Genomic DNA, 21966 nt, shown 5'->3' on the forward strand with positions numbered 1-21966 from the left:
TATTTAGGACATGTGAAAAACCTAGGCTATATGGACATTCATATATATTTTACAACATTCCTAATTTTATGTAGATTTATCAATCACGAACGGAAACAAGATTTCACTCACCAAAGATTTATAAGCTACCCAAACAATCAATTTACTTTCTTTTTTTGTAGGTAGATTTTCTTCTATTCAACTTATAAAACACGAATTTTCTACATAAAATTGATCAGTACTTGTTGAAAACATTTCTATTTGAAAGTTCAACAAAAAGTCTAATGAAAATTTTGTATTTTTGACGATGTTTCGATGGGAACGGCAGTCGGAAATTAGTAGCACCATCATATGGATGTGTCCTTTATACACTTTGAGTTATTCATGATCCTGTTGCATTCAGGGAGAATCACACCCCAAAAGTTAGATATTGAGGTGAAAGAGCGCAAGGCTATATAAATTCCATATCAAGCATATATAGTAGCGTCGATTGTAGGATTGGAACATAACCATCTACGGTTGTGCGCTAGAGAATACTAGCACCGGATGAACATTGCCATACCGGCGTCACCATTCATGGCACGGTGGGCACGGAGGGTGGTGGGTAGCTCTGATACCATTTGTTACAACCCAGAGAGAACCACACCCAAAAGCTAGCTATTGAGGTGGGAGCCCAAGACTATATAAATTTCACATCAAGCACATATGGAAGTACCGATTGTGGGACTGGAACATAACAAACCACCATGCTCTGCATCTGTCGTCCTCGACGGCTGTGCGCTAGACATTACTAGCACCGGACGAATATTGTCATACTGGCGTCACCATTCATGGCACGGTGGCACGAATGGCTGTAGGTAACTCTGATATCATTTATTACAACCCAGAGAGAGCCACACCGAAAAGTTAGCTATTGAGGTGGGAGAGCTCAAGGCTGTATAAATCTCACATCAAGCACATAGTAGTATTGAGATGGGATTGAAACATAACAGATCCAAACAGACATAATTAACTGGAAGTATCTTATTGTTTAATCAATTCATAACTATCTTTGTTATTTTTAAAACTAAATTAAGTTCTAACAAAAAAAAAAAAAAAAAAAACTTTCCAATCATCTACCCTTTAACTTTACTAGTCCATCTTATTGATTGGTAGATATGGTTCTTTTATTTTTGTTAAAACTTAAAGCATGTGATATAAGATAATGGATTCAAATTTGAGGCATGCGATACAAGATAAGTAGATAACTAGGTAGATTTGAATGGACTGTACATGGTGTTACCATGAGCTGGATCCGTTGCCAATTCATATTTTTACAACCTTTCATATTTGGAAATGACTGACTTTAATAGTATTATTTTTTTTTATTGCTAATAATATACATTTTTGTTGTCACAAAAAGGTAGAAGACAGTTAATTTTTTTTAAAATAATAATTTGGTACACCCATATGCCATACGTAAAATGAAAGAGGAGCACTCAATTATGTGAGAATGACACGTAGGAAATTTGCTGGATCAATCATTGATGAGGAAATTTAGGTTATTTAAATGCTGCAAAACAAGATAGCATAGTTTATCCAATAAAAATGACAGGTGAAACGTGGACGAATCAGAAACTTTAATCAAAGACTAAAAATAAAAACCGATAATGTATAATGATGGACTTTATTTCTGTGGGTCACTCTTGTTGTTTTTCATCCCATCACTACGACTTTTACAAGAAATAAAAAATGTTCTTATCAAGACACGTCATGATCGCAAGAATTTCTCATCCTAGTCTAATAAGTAACAGCATATTTTTTTATGGAAACTTCTCGATTATTTTTTTATGGAAACTTCTCGATCTACAAGTAACCTAAAATAGTAATTTTATAGAGTTTTTCTACGTGATAAAATTATAGGATATTGTCAATGAATCAGTTCCATGTAATGTAAATGTCATCATGTTTTGACATCACTTGAGAACCTAATAGTTTGAGTGTTTTAATGTGATAAATTACCGAAAGCGGATTCAAATTTTTAGCTATTCTGAATCTTAAAACAGGATTGATAGACTATGTAATAGTCTACGTAAATATTGTAAATATTCTCTTCCTTATGTATAGTAATTAGGTCCTATAATTTAGCCTAGTATCATTCTGATAGTGAGATACCTACTTTGTATATAATGACTTTCATACATCAATACAGATCACGGATTGATTTCCCTACATGGTATCAGACTAGGTTTCTCCTAAAAACTCTAGCATCCTAAACCCTAGCCGTCCACCTCCCTCTTCTCTCCTAACCCTAGCCGTAACCGCCACCCCTTCCTCCTCCCTCTTCTCTTTTCAATGGCTGACAACAAAAATTTCCATTCTGCTTTAACCGTCACGAATGTGAAATCTTTAATCCCAATCACTCTAGACATAGAAACCGGCCATTATCATGAATGGGCGACACTATTCAAAGTTCTAGCCCGCGTCCACTCCGTACTTGAACACATCATACCACCAACTGACACCACTGAACTCACCGCGTACAACGCAACAAAGGCGGCTAACCTTCCGCTCTGGAAACGGCTAGATGCGGTGGTCCTTCAATGGATATACGCCACCGTATCCCATGATATTCTTACCTCTATTCTCGTGGCGGATGATGTTGCAGAGAAGGCTTGGAATAGGGTTGCTCAACTTTTCCAAGATAACAAGCACTCAAGGGCAGTCATGGCCTGGAAACTGAATTCACCACCACAAAAATGGCCAACTTCGGCTCAGTCATGGCCTATTATAATAGGCTCAAGTCTCTCGCGGATCAGCTTGCCAACGTGGGGTCGTCGGTGTTCGAACAACGTATGGTCTTGCGCCTCCTTGCAGGCTTACTGAAGATATCTGCACACTTTGTCACCACCATCCAGCAGAAGGATGTGCTGCACTCTTTCTCTGAAGTGTGCTCCAGACTCAAGCTTGAAGACGCAACAGCCAAGGAACGTGCCCGCGATTCCGTTCCCGCGGCTCTACTTGTTGATAATGATACTCCCTCCCCGCTACTTGACGACAACAATAATTCAACTAACCGTCGTGATAATAATCGTGGAAGGAATTCTAACAGGAACAAGGGAAAGGGGAACAACAACAACAACCGCGGGAAATCCGGCCGCGGCGACGGCGGACATACCAGCAACAGCCAGTGGCTGACGGGACAGCCACCGGCAGAGGGCTACTACTGGCCTGCCTGGCCGCCCCAGCAGTGGTCAATGCCCCCCTGCCCGTATCCGACGAGACAGTGGCAGCAGCGTCCCACCACACGGTGGCTCGACAGCGGCATTCTCGGTGCGGGTCCACGACCTCAGCAGGCCTATTCCATGCATGGTCCGACCTATACTGGGTACACTCCGACAGACGTGGAGGCAGCCATGCACACTCTGTCCATGCATCAACCGGATGATAATTGGTACATGGACACAGGAGCGACTTCCCACATGACTGCCAACTCAGGTACTCTCACGTCTTATTTTAATTTGAGCAATAATTCTGGAATCATTGTTGGTAATGGTAGCACTATTCCAATTCGAGGCTATGGTCATACATCCTTACCCCCACCTAATCCTCAATTACGTCTCCGAAGTGTCTTGCATGCTCCAAAACTCATCAAAAACCTTATTTCCGTACGTAAATTCACGAAGGACAATAATGTTTCTGTTGAGTTTGATCCTCTTGGGTTTTCTGTGAAGGATTTACCGACGGGGAGCCGCCTAATGAGATGTGAGAGCATCGGGGAATTGTATCCTATCATTGCCACAAAATGGACCACTCCACCATCCACTTTCATTGCCGCATCACCTAGCTTGTGGCATTCCCGACTCGGCCATCCGGGAAATGCTATCCTTAGTTCTCTTCGTAGTAATGCCTTAATTGAATGTAATAGGGCCCGAACTTCTTTTTGTACCTCTTGTCCTTTGGGGAAACATGTTAAATTGCCATTTTATGATTCATTGTCATTTACTACTATGCCCTTTGATATCATTCATAGTGATTTATGGACATCTCCTGTTTTAAGTTCTAATGGGCACCGCTATTATGTTTTCTTTCTTGATGATTATAGTAATTTTCTTTGTACTTTTCCAATCTCTAACAAGTCCCAAGTCTATTCCACTTTTCTATCTTTTAAGGCATTAATACGGACTCAATTCGAAGAGACATTAAAAACATTCAATGTGATAATGGGCGGGAGTTCGCCAATGGGCATTTTCAATCTTTTTGCGCCTCAAATGGTTTAAATTTTTTATTTTCTTGCCCCCATACCTCTCCTCAAAACGGCAAAGCGGAAAGAAAAATTAAATCCATTAACAACATAGTGCGCACTCTTCTTGTCCACTCTTCCATACCCTCCTCTTTTTGGCATCATGCTCTCCAAATGGCCACATGCCTCCTTAATGTACTTCCCACCAAAGTCCTTGGGTATAAATCACCAACGCAAGTTCTCTATCAACGAACGCCCTCATATTCTCATCTCCGGATTTTTGGGTGTCTATGCTATCCACTTTTCCCATCTACAACTATTCATAAGTTACAAGCAAGATCCACCCCGTGTGTATTTTTGGGCTATCCGTTGAATCATAGAGGATATAAATGTTATGATTTATCCACCAACAAAAACATCATCTCAAGGCATGTCATCTTTGAGGAAACTCAATTTCCCTTCTCCAAATTGCACTCACCAACCCCAACTTCTTATGATTTTTTGGACTATAGGATTTCTCCAAATACCCTGCATTTTCTGTCACAGCCTCCTCCACCCGTCGTTCCCTCGGTCCAGCCCCTCCCCCCACTGCTCTACCCGTGACTGCCCAGCAGCCCTCCCCCCCACTGCCCAGCAGTCCAACCCCACGGTCACTGCCCCACTGCCCCACCCGTGACTGCCCAGCAGCCCACCCGTATGGTCACTAGAAGCCAACATGAGATTTTTAAGCCCAAACAACCGTTCAACTTAAATACTTCTAGCACTCCCTCCATCTCGCCTATCCCACGAAATCCTGTCAGTGCTCTAAATGACCACAATTGGAAAGCTGCCATGGTTGATGAATATAATGCTCTAATTAATAATAAGATGTGGGAGTTGGTTCCACGTCCCACTGATGTGAATCTTATTCGTTCTATGTGGATTTTTCGTCATAAAAAAAAATCTGATGGTTCTTTTGAGAGGCACAAAGCCCGTCTTGTCTGTGATGGCAGGTCTCAACAGGTTGGAGTTGACTGCGACGAGACTTTCAGTCCGGTTGTCAAACCGGCTACTATTCGCGCTGTCTTGAGCATTGCACTTGCACACTCTTGGCCCATTCATCAGTTGGACGTCAAGAATGCTTTCCTACACGGTAATCTTAATGAGACTGTTTATATGCATCAGCCTATTGGGTTTAAGGATCCAAAGCATCCACATCATGTCTGTCTCTTGAAGAAATCGTTGTACGGACTTAAGCAAGCTCGCCGTGCATGGTTCGAACGCTTTGCAGACTATGTCTCCACTATTGGTTTTTCACATAGTCGATCTGATCACTCTATCTTTATTTATTGTCGAGGTTCTGACATTGCTTACATTCTGCTATATGTTGATGATATTATTCTCACAGCTTCCTCAGATTTTCTCAGAAAATCCATCATGTCTCTGCTTAGTGCCGAATTTGCTGAAGGATTTGGGCCCTCTAAGTTATTTTCTGGGTATCGCTGTTACCCGGACTTCACACGGCATGTTTCTCTCTCAGAAAAATTATGCAGCAGATATTATAGAGCGTGTGGGCGTGACTGCCTGTAAGCCAAGTCAGACACCGGTCGATACCAAAGCCAAACTTGGTGCCACGGCCGGGCCTTCTTGCGATGATCCCACCCAATATCGTAAGTTGGCCGGCGCGTTACAGTACCTTACATTCACAAGACCAGACATCTCCTATGCGGTTCAACAAGTATGCCTTCACATGCATGATCCAAAAGTTGCACATATGCATGCTCTTAAGCGCATATTCCGATACATTCAAGGTACTATTGAGTTTGGTCTCTATCTGTACAAATCCTCCATTGCCTCTCTTGTTTCTTATACAGATGCAGATTGGGGTGGTTTTCCAGACACTCGCCGATCCACATCAGGTTACTGTGTCTTCCTTGGCGATAATCTCCTCTCATGGTCATCCAAACGGCAACCTACTATGTTTAAGTCGAGTGCCGAGGCCGAATACCGTGGTGTCGTTAATGTCGTCTCTGAGTCCTGTTGGCTTCGCAACCTTCTTTTGGAGCTCTGTTGTCCCATCCGGACAACTACATTGGTTTATTGTGATAATGTTAGTGCCATATACCTATCAGGTAATCCAATTCAGCACCAACGCACTAAACATATTGAGATGGACATACATTTCGTACGTGAGAAAGTTGCCCGTGGATAAGTTCGTGTTCTTCACGTCCCGTCCCGTTACCAGATCGCAGATATCTTCACTAAAGGTCTTCCGCGCGTGCTCTTTGATGATTTTAGGGACAGTCTAAGCGTATGATAACCTCCCGCTTCGACTGCGGGGGTGTGATAGACTATGTAATAGTCTGCGTAAATATTGTAAATATTCTCTTCCTTATGTATAGTAATTAGGTCCTATAATTTAGCCTAGTATCATTCTGATAGTGAGATACCTACTTTGTATATAATGACTTTCATACATCAATACAGATCATGGATTGATTTCCTACAAGGATAGCAATTGAGTTCAAAATAAATTATTTATATATTAAGTAAATTATTTAACACAAAAATAAGATTTGAGCTGAAATTACTAGGTTCAATCGAACTCTTAACTTGAATAACAATCAGTCCCAGATTCTCAATCTCGTATTAGAAGGATATTTTCCCAGTTTACTCTTATTGGCATGCTTTCATAGCCACACATAAACGTTTTAATGCAAGGCGTTATGGCTTTTTGGAGCACTGCCGATCTCCACTAAAATTGGTGGGGAATCCCAAATGGCGGCACACTGCAAGCTGTCATACGCCGGGGAGTCAAATTTGACCCAAAAGGTGATGGCCCATCCAATCCGTCCAAAATTTTATGGGTTGGGTTCAAGATAATTTTATATTGGGCTGATTTTAGCCAAACCCAACATAGTCCATTTTAAAGTTATCTCCAACATAGCCCAATTCTAGCCCATTTTTAAGATTTACTTATATTTGGGTTTATTGCTTGAGATTTACTTTATTTTTTTATTTATTTATACATTTTTCTTGTATCATGTATCTTAGAAGTTTGTGGTATGTTTAATATGAAGGGAAATATTCTTCACGAAAATATGTTTAAAATGAAGGGAAATATTTTTCACGAAAAATGTGTTTTTCTTGAAAATATTTACCACGAAAAATGTTTTCCTTAAAGATATTTTTCACAAAAAATCCGCGAAAATAATTTTCAAGAAAAATGTTTTTCTAGAAACTAGACCCTTAAAAACAAACTGAGTCAAGTTGGGCGGGTCATGACCCAGCCCGTTTTTAGCTCATTTCAGCACAACCCATTTCAGCCCAAGTAACTTTTGGGCCAATGTTAGCCCAACCCATTTATTACTTCAGCCCATTTTAATTGGGTCAATTTCAACCTAACCCGCCCATTTGGCACCCCTAGTTCCTTCGTCTTTCAAGTATGATTTTTGTGTTAAAATGAGATGTATCTTAGGACGTACCGGTTAATTTTATAATAAATTTAAATTTTGCAAATTCTATAAGTCAATCTTTTTTCTTCTTCTTTTTTCCCCTTAAATTCACTGGCAATCAAATTACGTCAAATAGAACGAGTATTTTTTTTTTTTTTTGGTGACAGCAACAGCAAGTTCTAATTAAACGTGTTTGGTAGCGTGTATACATTTGCAAATCTTTAATTATACTAATACTAATGATAATAGCGGATGTACGTACACCAAACTTCGTCTTTACCCATTTTATTGGTCTTAGTTCTTTTTAAGAAGTTAAAGATTAAAAGGAAAAGAAAAAAAAAACTTGTCTTTTCCCATGGTCTCATGTGCAAAAAGCTAAAAGAAACACGTGTCACGAAATCAAATTTGACTATCTAGGTCTTTATTTATTCTGTAGTTATCCTATAAAAAATGAACTTTTCCCATTTTAGCGGCTCGTGATATTTCTGCATTAATCAATGTTATAGGTGGCTATTGATTTAAGACACGAATCTGCTAATTTATGAATTTACGTAAATTTAATAATTTTAATAGATTATCTAAAATTAAACTTAAAATTTTATTAAGTATTATATATAAATATTTAACTATAAACCTAATTATTATAATGGATTAATTTTAGATCGTTAGAGTCTTATAGAAAATTTTAAACTCCACTCCGTATTTTATAAAACTTGTGTAAAAGCTAGTCACATGTCATACACTAACCAATTAACACTTATTAATTAGCCGCTGTTGACTAAGGAAAAATAAAAGGGGGTGGGCATTAAAGAGAGTGCATGCATGCAAAGCAGCTCCCGTGTGAAACATGGGCAACCTCATTTTAAAATTAACATGTGTCAATTGTTTAGCATGGAACAGACATGAATCTTGAATACATGTAACTACGTAGTTGCATAATATATATTTAACTTACTTATTATATAAAAAATACAGAATCTGTTAAGGAATTTTTACATGGGAAATTTAACTTATTGTGCTTTATTATTTGTTTTATTTGTTAGGTATAGTTTCATATTTTAATTATAGAAAGTTATTTATAGTTATTTTCTTAATAATTCTTATAATCTAATGATTTTTACATTATCAATGTATATAATTTATATTCTACCGTAGCTATAAAACGATTCCTTAAAAAAGAGCACTAAAGATGAGAGTAATAATAAGGTCAAAATTCAATATGGTTAGGCAAGTCAATGCAACGTATTTTGACCTCAAATTTTTTTCCTTCACGAGTTTTTATTATTCTTTTATGGAGTACACCTTCATTCACAAGGCAAATAACTAAAGCTGTTTTAATTAGACGTACCAAGTTTAAATTGCGATTCCAATATAAATATTCTAGGACCAACTGATAAATGAGATATTACACATTTTGGACTAGTATTTATTTTCTACAATTATATTACGAATTCATTTTTACTTGACATTATTCATTCACCAAAACAAAATCATGCGCATTTGAATGCTAGGATACTTATGCAAGCTAGAAAAATGTCTCACTTTACTTCATGGTATGAGTTAATCTTTTTGGTATGTGATTGTCTTAGACTTAATATATCATTCATCTGTGACAATTACGTGCTCAGCGTGATATATTTTTTAGGAGAAAAAATAAAAAGTTCATGAATAAAAACAAAATCGCATTAATTGTTTCCTTCTATTCCATGCCTCATAATAGGCTCATTCTTTTTTCTCGTGAGTTAGACCAATTATTGGCAATGAAATAAAATAGAGGACCCTACAAGATTACATAACGAGACTCTCTTATTGGTATACATGTTGCTACTTGCTAATGCAAAGTTTGTCCCTTATTTCTTGGAATCAATCATGCAAGAATTGTAATTTTGCTGAAGGAAAAATCAATAACACATAGGGTGTGTTTGGTACGAAGGAAAATATTTTTCAGGGAAATGAATTCTGGAAAATCATGTGTTTTTGAAAAATAAATAATTTTCTTATTTTCTGGTATTTGGTAAGTACGAAGAAAGTACTATCCCATGAGCAATCTCGGTATAGGGTGGTCGAGATGTGGGGGGGTTGGGAGAATTTAGGGAGAACAAAAAGTTTTTTGTGTTGTTTCAGAAGGAGAAACTTATTGTTAAAGAAGAAGGAATTCTATTTAAGCAAGACGCCTCTTGTTTAAATGGAACATATTACCAATAGTCATATCTCTTCTTATTTTCTCCTTTTAAATTTGTTTTATTTAATTTCTAAGGTTAATCCAGATGAGTAACCCCAATTATTTCCTTCAATTTCATAGCAAAAAACTAATCTTTATTCTAGGACATAAATATTGTCTCCATATATAAGATAAGTCGGGCTCCAAAATGGACGATGTATAATGCATGGAAAACAAAAATATAAGACGAGTACTAGTTGGACATTGAATATTTTAATTATGTCTAGATATAGAGAGTAAGTCAATTGAAAAAAAGTGCAAGCTTGAAATAATATATTGGGATATGCTACAAATATTGTGGGATATGTTTCAAGTCTCGAAAACAAACTTTAGAAAGATGTCTTGGCCTGTGAGGATCACCCTACGAGCTACAGTGCGCAATTAAATTTAAACAGTATTATCTAATAATGGTGTTTAAAGTATATACAAAAAGGATAAGTTACATTTCTTACTTCCCCAATTGGTTTAGTAATTACATTCAAAATCAACCAAATCAACCAAAGGACATGATTAATGGTATAAAGTAAAAAAAATAATCAACTATGGACTCATGTAAACATCAATAGTTTTTTGCGTACGTTTTATGATAGATCATAATCAAATACTTTCATTTTATGGCAATTCACTTGTCATTCACACTTTTATTCGAGGTGAGTTAATCGACAACCTTTTATCAAAAAATTATATTCACTTAAAGAGGCAATCTTTTTTATGTATCTATATTATATTTTGATTTAAAACTGTCTCTACTTGCTACATTACCAAGAATATGATGAGTTTATGGAAAAGGGCTTTAAATTTACCAGCCCAACAAGGCAACAACTAGGACAATTCGCAAGAATACCCTTATTTTGGGGTGCTCTTTAATTTTTGTCCCTCAAATTGGTGGTCTTTAATTTTTATCCTTCGTCTAACGAAATCTTGGTTGGTGATGTACTTGAGTTGTTGCCTCTTGTTCGGTGCTTATTTAAAAACTTGACACACTTGTGGATTCGAACCTTGCACCTAGGATTATGATCTGAGGATACTGAGGTTTATTGCGATTATTAATATTGGAGCTTTTACTTGAAGTATGCTTCGTGACTATACTCGACTTCTTACCTAATTTTCTACTTGTTAATTGCTTTCCATTTATATGTGTTATCTTATCGTTTTCGGCGTTGTGCTCATAATACTCTTGTTGCACTCCTTATGGAGTGTACAGATTGATCCATATTCTTGTTCGAGTTTTGTTGAAAATACAACTTAGTTTGTAACATACCTGAACCACTTGGGTCTCAATCCAACCCCCCCCCCCCCCCCCCCCCCCATCATATGATAAAATAACTAATACAAAGTATTAGAGCATATTTTAAGGCAAAAATGCTCAAAAAGAGGGGTTGGGTATTTTATCTATAATCAATTTCTTGCTATAATTTTATTTCCATATGAGAGTTAATATCCATCAAGTCATTTTAGATTTCCATAATTCAGTTTATATCCCTGACTTAGTTTAAAACATGTAAGATTTTGGTAACTTGTTTTTTTGTTTTAGTGATCTTGGGAACTTAGTCATTTCATTAACATTTTAATCAATTAGTTACCATAGTTCTACCTTATTTGGTCCTATATATAGTGCAGAACACTTTAATCCTACCATCAAAAGCCATATTGATATAATTTCATTAGGTATCATGAAGAACTTCTCAAGCATAGTTGTCTTTCTATTTGCCCTTTTCATTGCTCTCAGTAAGTTTCTTTCTAATTCATCTAATCTTTCAAATGGAATTCTTATGGTTACATTCGATACAACAATTTTTTTGTCATTTTTAAAACAATCAGAAAATAAAATGTTTATGATGATATATAATTAAAAAGTGCACAACCCGTTAATAACTGAAGTGGAGAAACTTTTAAATTCAAAGTTATATGACGACTTTGTATTAAGCTGGATCATGATATTATCATTTAGATTATAAAGAAAAAATAAATTATTAGTATAGAAAATTAAATGACCCAATGTGCTCTAATGTTATAAAGTGGTTGCTTGTATATGCAAAATCCACCTACTGACTTCATTGTCATTGAATAATTGCTCAATTTTCTTTCTCATAATTTTTTTTTGTTTTTCCGTTTTCTTCTCTGTCCAACCAAATTAAGGCACTGAAATGAGAGGATTACATCTTGAAGCAAAAGAATGTCAATTTCCACTTCCAGGAGCTACCAAACCTTGTGATCCAACAAAATGCAACACTGATTGTTTTGACAAGTACCAGGGAAAGCCTAATCCTCCTGGTATTTCAGGACAACTTCTTGGAGGAACTTGTTTTGGCGATGATTGTAATTGCACTTTTTTGTGTTAAATGTACTGCCTCTGTTCTCTGTTCAAGAATTAAGTTACTAAATACATCTTAATGGAATAAACTGATATAATTCTTCTTTGTTATAGATGAATTGTCATGTTTTCATTATTTTTGAAGTAGATAATTAAGTATATATGGACATTTTTAATCTAAAATGAAATTATCTATAATTTTAACTTTTTATTTTTAAGTTTCTAATTTTTTTCTTGAGGGTCTATACTTATCCGTTTTTGTTTAACCTATTTTCGATCCACCCATATCCGACATATGTTTGCCACTTGTAGTTATGTACAAGACAACCATAAAAATATATAAATAAAGACAAAGGGGTAAAAGAGAGTAATCTGACACAATCAATATACATTACGTCAATTAGCATTTAATTTTGTTTTTGAAACAATTTAAAATATAATTTACATACTGGGATAACTCATGAGGAAATATTTACAGTGAATATCTTTATTATTTTGAGTAAAAACATACATTAGAGTTTTTTTATACCCAAAAAGTATTTAAATTTGATTTTCAAAACACTGTTTATTTTGAAAAGCATGAGCGAGAGAATATTTACAATCAAAGAATATCGATATTTTTAGTTTTACAATCAAAGAATATCAATATTTTTAGTTTCTCAAAATGTTGAAAAGGTGGGTTAATTTGGGCGGGTTGGGTTATGACCCTTCATTTAGCCCATCTTGACCCAGCCCATCTTAGACTAAACAATCTTTGGGCAAGGTTGGGTTTTGGCCCATCTATAGGTTTAGCCCATATTGACTTACCCAACTTTAACCCAAATGACCCATTTGCCACCCTTAGGCTTAAGTGGGCTACGAAGCCACAAACTCATGTCATATTCCTTTTGGCTCAATGTAATCTCTTTCATAGGAATTTCTCACTACAAGAAATCTGTCTTATTGTGGCGACGAAAACCTCAAAAGTCGCCTCTAAAGACTTATAGCAGCGACTTTCCCATCGTTGGTAGTACTTCCATAACTAAAGGTTATTTGTGACGACAACCAAAAGTCGCCACAATAAGTAGGCATTTGTAGCGACATATATCGCCACTAAAAGTAAACAAGTATGCCACAAAAAAATATTTTACAACATAGATATTAGCCTAGTCGCTACTGAAATAAGATCTTTAGTGGCGACATTGTTGCCACAAAAGCAAATTAACTATCAGCAGCAACTTTTACCTCGCCACTACAAAAGTGATATTAGTAGCGACTTTTGTCGCCACAAACCTATTAGACTATTAGTGGCAAGTTTTTTCTCGCTGCTACATGTTTCTATTAGTAGCGATTCTTGTCTTCACAAAAGCAATATACTATCTGTCGCAACTTTCATCTTGCTACTAAAACTATGTTTAGTAGCGACAAAAATCGCCACAAAAACTACTATAACATCTGTGGCAACATTTATCTTGCTACTGAATAACAAATTTTAGCAACAATAAATTGGCTACAAAAACTGTTAAATCATTAGATTTACTATTGAGAATTGAATTCTCTGAAACTAATATATAGCTACTAAAAACATCCAGTAGCATAACAAATTCCAAAAGCACTTCCAAGCTGAATATCATAAATACTTTCATTACTTAAAAGTCAACTACAGAAATACTATGGACATAGTACTACGGTTCATTATATGCATATACATATGACCCAAAAAAGCAAAAACTTCCAACGTATATATATTACATATCATCAAACACTTCCATTGTATGCATATTACATAAAAACTTTCATTTTATGCATATTATATATGACCAAAAACTTCTATTGCACGCCTTCAAACTTTTCTTTGGTTTGCTCCATTGTTTAAGAACCTCGTCCCTGTTATTAAAAAACATATAGGACCAGTTTGAAAATTATCATAATCCAATGCTAATAATAAAAAGGGTCACACAGAGCACATAAGATTTAAAAAGTCAATGACATAATAGTTCCAGGAAGTGTCAAAAGAAAAAAAAAAACGAGAGAACCACCAATCAACCAAAAAATCACAATTTACAAAACCATAGAGAAATTCCAACTGAAATAACCAAACCCCACAAGGATAATTTTTTTTTTCTCTCTCTCTTTTCATTGTTATGAAATATTGAGAAGAAGAAGAAAATGGTGCAATAATGTCAATGGCAACCAAACTTTCAGCGTATTTCAACAACATTAAAGAAAGATATTTCTTGAAAATGTAGAGGCTTTGAACCATACACAGTTTCCATTAATAGAAGTAGAGGAACTTGTAAAAAGAGATTGCAAATTCCACAATGTTGTAGTAATTCTTTTCCAGTTTCATTAATAACAAGGGAAGAAGAAGTGGAGTTAATCAAGTTGGGAAAACAAAGAGGAAAATATGAAGTGGAGTGTTTTGTGAATGATGAGAATGGATGGAAAGTGAGAAGAATGATTGAAACTGGAGAAGAAATAAGGGTAGTTGCTTTTGTTCAAGCTGAAGCTTTTCATGAGGTTTCTGCAGATGCAACTAGTCGTTTTGCTATTTTGAATGCAAGTTTGGGGCTCTTATCCAAACTGCAATTTTGAGCTATACAAAATTCCCACTTTGATAAATATACTAATAGTTACCAAAAAAAAAAAAATCCTAACAGTGAAGCTACAACCAACAATCATAGTTGAACATGATACCACTGATACTTTTTTTTTTTGACAATGGTAACGTAACGATAAAACTAATACTTTTTTTTTTTACAATGATAACATAACGATGCCACTTATACTACTTGCTAGCAGCCAGTAATCTTAGTACCAACTACACAAGCTTTTAACACCACTGAAAACTACTAATTCAATTAACATATGCAAACTTCATAAATCACTAAATTGAGCTATATTTCTAGCTACATATCAGAACTTCAGCACTGTAGTATTTTTAGCTAGCCATCATCAATCATAGATACAACATTTCTACATTTTTAGCTTACAACCAAAGTAGGGAAGAAGGTATTGATATCACAAGACTATAAGTTTTGGTACAAAGTGATTTTAAACTTCAAATCAAAAATCTAATTTTTTTTTTTTTAAAATGGTCTAACTTCTATGGGTGTGAATTTCAGAGCTATTTTTATTTTCATGCTATTTTTTAGGCCAAATACATGCACAACCCCCTAAACTTGTCATGAATTTCCATTTTGACACCTCAACTGAGGATGTTTCCTATTAGACACTCAATCCTCTCCAATTTGATGCCCCTTTTCTGTCCAGCAAGTTACTACCATTTTGTCAAACCAACGTGTTTCATCACAGCAGAGAATTTGTTTTCCTTTGTCTTTTCTCATTTGTTATGTATTTTTCTCTGTTCCTCACTTGAAAGACCCAAATTCATGAATTTGAAAAGTTTATCACTACACAACAAATAATTTTTCCTCAAAAAAAGATAAAATCAAAATACTTTTTTTCATTCTTTCGGTATCCTCACCAGACAATGAGGACTGAAATATTTCTACTCTTTTGAAAGAATTAAATCAACAGATTTTAATTTTCCTTTCTCTAATCCTTGTTGAATAACATAGAGTGGAAGAAAATATCATAATTATAAAAAAAAATAAGGTTTTCGGAAGCAAAGAAGCCATTTATAGTTAATAATAATAAACCAGTAATTTTTTCGAAAATCGAATTAATCTGAGTACATATTACGAATAAATGTCAAATCCAAAGTTACATCTAGAATCCTTGACTTAAGGAGCATATCAGGAGAAAAAAAAAAGAGGAGTAAAACAATCTTATTCCCTTCCTTGAAGAATGTGATAACAAGAGAAGGAGAAAAGGGGCAAGGAGAGAGGAAGATAGTGAGTCTAATTGTGTGGAATTAGTCAATCCAAGGTGGATTATTTTTAATTGATATGTCTTTTTCTAATTGGTTATTCAGCCACATAAGCAGCATTTGAGCTTCACGCACTGATCTTTTGTTTGGGACTGAGTTTTTAGCGTTCAATAGACACATTTTGATGGTAGTTTGAGTGTCTAATAGAAAACATCCTTTGTTAAGCTGCCTAAATGGAAATTCTTGTCAAGTTTAGGGGGCTATATAGGTATTTGGCCTATTTTTTACTATTTCATTGTGTTATGAATTTCAAAGCAGTAAAGAAAAAAGAAGAGTTCCAAACATCAGCGAAAGACTGATGCTATCTCCAACAACAACATAGACGTAAAAAAACTGCATATTTGAATCAATACTGCTCAGCAAATCACACTAAAATACCATAGATGAGCAAATCAAAGTTGGTTATTAATAAAAATGCTCCTCAATAGCAAGAGCAAGAACAAGAAAAAGTACCTGTTGCATTCTAGTCATGAAAGCAGCTATTTGTTCTTGGAACATCTTGTCAAATTCTCCTTTCATGTGTGCACGCTCCTCTTTCAATTTGTTTTGCAAATCTTGTCCCATATCCCTTTTTAAGTCGATAGCCATTTGTTCATGTTCTTCTTGCAACTTCCGGTTAAGTTCTTCTTGCAACTTCCGGTTAAGTTCTTCTTGCAACTTTCGATCCATATCGGCTTGCATCTCTTGCCGCATAATTTCCATTGCAGAAGATATTGGATCTCTCTTCAATATAGTTCAATAGGAAAATGTATAAGCAGATAAATATAAATAACAAAACAGTCTATGTAATAATAGGAGAACAATTGTATTCTTATCGTATATTCCTTTACTTCTGCAAAAGACTTTGTACCAAGAACCCTTTATGATGTTCTTGGTTTGGATTTAATAAGGAAATTGCTTCTCATATTCTGAACAGAAAATTAAGACAACTAATTGAACTGCATACTCAGTTGTGTATTGAATTCATGGGTTCTTCCTATGTTTGTGACAGTCATTTTATTGGTGCCACTTAAATGCATTTTTCTTTCTGGATGGATAGTTTTTGTAACAAAAGAGTCACTCAACTCAACTTTGCGTAAGTATCACAGAAATGCACCAACTACGATTGACTTTGATTTACGTTCAACTTAACAGAGTCACTGGAATTCGAATTGTGATACTACAGAAATCACTGTCTCCTTCCTTGGGAACATTTACATATGAATTTCAAGAAGTATATCATGTTCTTGCATTAGGCATGGTCCATTTTATCAATAGAACCATGTGTGAATACAAGAAGATACTTTTAACTACCAGCACTACATTTTTTTCCCTCTTTGTACTGATACAAACATCATAACAAGGGCACTAAGTTTTTGGGGTGGCCTAATTTTTTGTAGTACTTTTCACCAAATGGCTGGTGGGTCAGGACCACTTTTCAAATGTACTGAAAGGCTAAATGTGTTTCTTATTGAAAAACTTATAATTAAAGTAAAAGAGATTAAAGAGCACAAGCATAATCATGATAGATAAAGCAAAATCATTTGAAGCCTAATCAATAATTCAATATCGAATAATTCCTGGGGTACCCAACATCCTTTTTTCTTGCTTTTCTGACCCCAGGAAAGTTGCTACCAACAATGTCCTTTATTTTGTCATAGTGCAAATTATGTGGCACCATAAAAACAAAGGCGGAGCCAGAATTTAAAGCTTGTGGGTTCGGAGTTCTAATTTTTTAAAGGTAATGGGTTCTAAATTAATAATTTGTAAATATTTGAAAAAAATTTAATATAAATATATGATTCGGACCAATAGCATATAATGCTTCACTTTAGCGATTAATATAATGAAATTAGTTATTAAAAAAAAAAAAAGAGAATAATTTTTTTTAAAACTAACCTAAACCATTTGAAGCCTATGGAGAGGGAAGTACACTTTCTTCTAGATTCCTTGATGATTGTGTCTCTAGAGATGTTCTTTGGAGAGGGCTACTTGATGTTTGTTCAGTCTGTATAGGTCCTTGAGTTGGGTTACTTGATTGTCCTATCTCCAAAGATGCCTCGTTAATCTCTGTTGGTTGTATTTGTGGTTGAGACATCGTTCCTGAACTTCCATGTCCTCGAAAATTGCCATGTCCACGGCTCGTCCCGCCTCTCACACTTTTACCTCGTCCAATTCCTTTCATTTCCTGCAACATCAAATAAAAAAGGATAAGTCTCAGAATAAGAATTAAAGATGATAAAATATATAGCTATCTGTCCAAGAAAAATATCAATACATAAAGCAAAGTATTAAATCAAGCAATAACAAAAATGGGGGACACTTTGCTAACAACTATTGCTTCATTGATGGAAATGTTAGAGTAAGCCCCTGATTCGACTTAACTACTGATTCTATTTATAAAAATAAAGCTACAAGAATCTTGAATTAATTTCATGTCAGCCTAATAAGTACAAAAATATAGAGAGCTTCTCAAAACAAGATGACATCTAAATCATCAGTCTTTGCTTCTCAATTTCAAGAGTAATCACTGTCCTCTCCATCACTATCATCAAGTAACTCTTCTTCATCATATTCCTTGTCTGATACATCTATATGATTGTCATTAATGAAATCATCTTCCTCATTTTCTTGATCATTGGTAAGCAAAACAGTTTGCGGTTCAACATCATCCCTCTATAAAGTCAGTTTCTTGGTCATTGGTACGCAAAATATTACATTCAACTTCCTCTTGTTGATAAAATTCTTCATTTAATAATGTTTCATATTCAACTTCAAGCATATTTAAAAGGTCGCGAGGATTTGTTTTTATAGCAACAAGCCAATCTTTATCGACCATGTAATTCAAGTAGAAGACTTGCTCAGACTGAGTTGCCAACACAAATGGCTCATTTGTATTCAAGGCACAATGAGTATTCACACTTGTAAAACCATCTTTTTCAATCATATATCCTCTTCCTAGGCGAGCCACATCCCACCAAAGGGATTTATAAGAATCCCAGAAGCCCTTCATAGTTAGTGAGTGCATTATCATTATCAGCAGAAGAATTTAGTAGCTACATACATAAAGGATGAACTTTCCAGTTATACAAATAAAGCACCAGAAAAGTAGTTATTTTATGACAAAACAAAAAACTAAAAGTGATGTCCCAGAACTTTAACACATTTTAGAATGAGTTTAAGTTTTGTGCACTGTCCTGGTTACCTAAATTATTTTATAGTTTTACTGGTCGCCAAATTTATTTCCGAGTTTACTGTTAGCCAAAAATTCTTCCTTTTCCAGTTTTATTTACTAAAGTCTTAACAGTTTTCATGGATTTCTATCGACATCCTCGTCAAATTCTTCAATCCCTCAACTGGAAAAGCAAATTCAATCTCAGATGAGAATATTTTCATATTCCTCACAAAACAGAAATGGCCACAAAAAGGTCAGAAACCACAAAAGACATAAACTTTACTAACCAAACTCAATCAATCATCCAACCAGCAAAAAACCCAAGCTAAAAGTGAAGCAAAAAAAATCCAAATTTCATCCAAGATTCTACGTTTAACTCACCTTGCATTTTTTCTGAAGGAAACAAAGTTGGAATCTTGAAATTTTTAGCATGACCAAATAAAGGGAAAGAGAGCATTTTTAACAACCAAACTCAAGAAAAATCATTATTCATAACAAGGCTCACATCAAGTGGTATTATTTGAACCAAAATCATAATTTTAATAAACAACAATCAAGAATTCACATACTCACATCAGGTGTTTGATTCTTTGCTTCAAGATTCGCCTTTAAATCACTGAATTAGCTTTACCCATCTCTCTTTCAAGAAAAAAAGTACTAAATACTTCAAAACCCATGTAAATTTAACCTAATTAAACTCTTTTCTCTGCATAAATCACTGAATTAGCTTTACTCATCTCTCTTTCAGGAAAAAATGTACTCAATACTTCAAAATCAAGTAAATTTAACCTAAATTAACCTCTTTTCTCTGCATAAATCACCCAATTCAAGCTACCCAATGTAATATGAACATAAAATCACAATAACAACATCAAAAGGTCTAAAATTTTAAAAAGAAACTTTCAGTTAGGGGATAACACAAAAAATACTATCAAGACCAAGAATCGACAAAATACGAAAAGCAAAAATTAGCGATGAGAGTCGATAAACATGAACAACTTACCCTCAAAGTGATTTCAAGCTTCAAACCTTCAAACGGGTTAACCTTACAGTGAATATTCAGACTTTGAACTCTCTCCCTTCCTTCTTCAACTTCAGATAACTCAAATTCCTATAAATTATCAAATGGGTTAAACAAATTGGAGATGAAATCTAAAAAATTATATGACCAAAACGAAAAACATACCTGATGGAGTCATAATTTCTTGTTAGAGGTTTTGGGTTTCTAAAATGTGGCTCACATTTTATGCAACGAGCATAGAGAATTGGAAGATTTGAAGAAATTTTGTGATATGAGCAGAGAGAAATGGAGAAAAGGATTTTTTTTTTCTACAAAAATGGAGGACTGAATGTGTATAAGCTTTCTCTGTTATTTTAATGAATAATTTGCTTCTATTTTATTTTTATTTTAAAATTAAATTAATTGAATTATTAGATGCAACTAGGTTGCCATAAATTGATATTTAATGGCGACTATTTACAAGTCGCCACTAAATATTTGGAGCCAAATTTTTAGCAGTAGCGGGAACAGAAATTTCAGAATTATTGACACATATTAGTGGCGACCTAAGAAAAGTCGCCACTAAAAAATTAGTTTCTGTAGCAACAATGTGTGTCGCCACTGGATATGTCACTTCTGTAGCAATAAATAAGGTCGCCACTAAATGTTGCCACAATAAGTCATGTTTCTTGTAGTGTCTGTTGACACACAAAACCTTTTGACCCCTATAGTTTCTGTTCAAAAAGTCGACTTCCGACCAGATATATTATTAGGTAATATTTGATGTATGAATCATCGATTCACATGATATTTGTTTAGATTTTTAAGGGGAAAAACCTATTATATGAGGTCGCTTACTAGATAAGAAGGTATGAAGGTCAAGGATTGGGTTGAAGGGTAATAACTAGTAAAATGTTGTAGGACATTTTGTGGGAGAGACAGGGGCTAGTCTATTTGGTAGTATTAGTTAGTATTAACATAGACTCTTAGGAGTCGTTTGGTTGGAAACAAGCTATCCTAGCATGACTGGGATAAGTTATCCCTGAATTAGTTATTTTACCCTCCTAGAAGTCCCACAAGGATAAAATAATAGTACAATCCCGAGATAACTAACCCCGGAATTAGTTATAACACCATTTTATCCCAATCAAATGTGGGATAAATTCATCTCAAATATAATCCCGTGAGTATTTATCCTTATCCCTTGTACAATGAGCCCTTATTCTTCAATCTTTACTACTAATTGTTGCTTTATTTGTTCTGTACCTCTTGTTATAATTTGCTGGCGCTATTTTTCAGGGGCCTACTAAAAACAACCTCTCTACCCCACAAAGGTAGTAAAGTCTGCGTACATCATATGCTCTCAGTACCCACTTATGGGATTACATTGGATTTGTTGTTGTGGCTGACTACATGGGCCTTCACGTGTCGTTCATGTGTTGCACTATCGCATGCCACCTTTATTTACAGGCTTAATACCCCCTCAAACTTATTAACAAAGTTTATTTAAGCACTCTTAACTATGGTTTGTTTTAGTTGAACACCTGAAGACATGACAAAATATTTCTAAAAAATGTTTCTATTAAACCCTTTCGGTTCAAATTTTAGAAAAACTTTTGCACGTGATCTCAAATGTCCATTATATAAATAAGTTAACCACTTAAAATATGTCACTATCATATTCATCATGGATGAGTAGCCAATATCCAAAGGGCATGCCATTAATGGGAGGAATACAACGACTTTATTGAAAAGGGCTCCAAATAACCAG

The 21966-nt window shown here is 35.0% G+C and overlaps 2 long non-coding RNA genes across 2 annotated transcripts; one reads left to right on the forward strand and one right to left on the reverse strand.

Annotated features, from left to right (window-relative positions):
- The first annotated feature begins 11480 nt into the window (after positions 1-11480).
- Positions 11481-12281, forward strand: LOC132633680 (uncharacterized). Its single transcript, XR_009579739.1, has 2 exons — positions 11481-11584; positions 11996-12281. It is a non-coding gene; the product is annotated as an uncharacterized LOC132633680 (long non-coding RNA).
- A 1498-nt stretch (positions 12282-13779) lies between these two features.
- LOC132630058 (uncharacterized) lies at positions 13780-20522 on the reverse strand. Its single transcript, XR_009578473.1, has 5 exons — positions 20382-20522; positions 20199-20306; positions 17920-18208; positions 16495-16764; positions 13780-14036 (listed from the first exon to the last, which is right to left on the reverse strand). It is a non-coding gene; the product is annotated as an uncharacterized LOC132630058 (long non-coding RNA).
- Positions 20523-21966: the final 1444 nt, after the last annotated feature.

This window comes from Lycium barbarum, chromosome 3 (assembly GCF_019175385.1).
Source record: "Lycium barbarum isolate Lr01 chromosome 3, ASM1917538v2, whole genome shotgun sequence".
NCBI classification, from domain to species: domain Eukaryota; kingdom Viridiplantae; phylum Streptophyta; class Magnoliopsida; order Solanales; family Solanaceae; genus Lycium; species Lycium barbarum.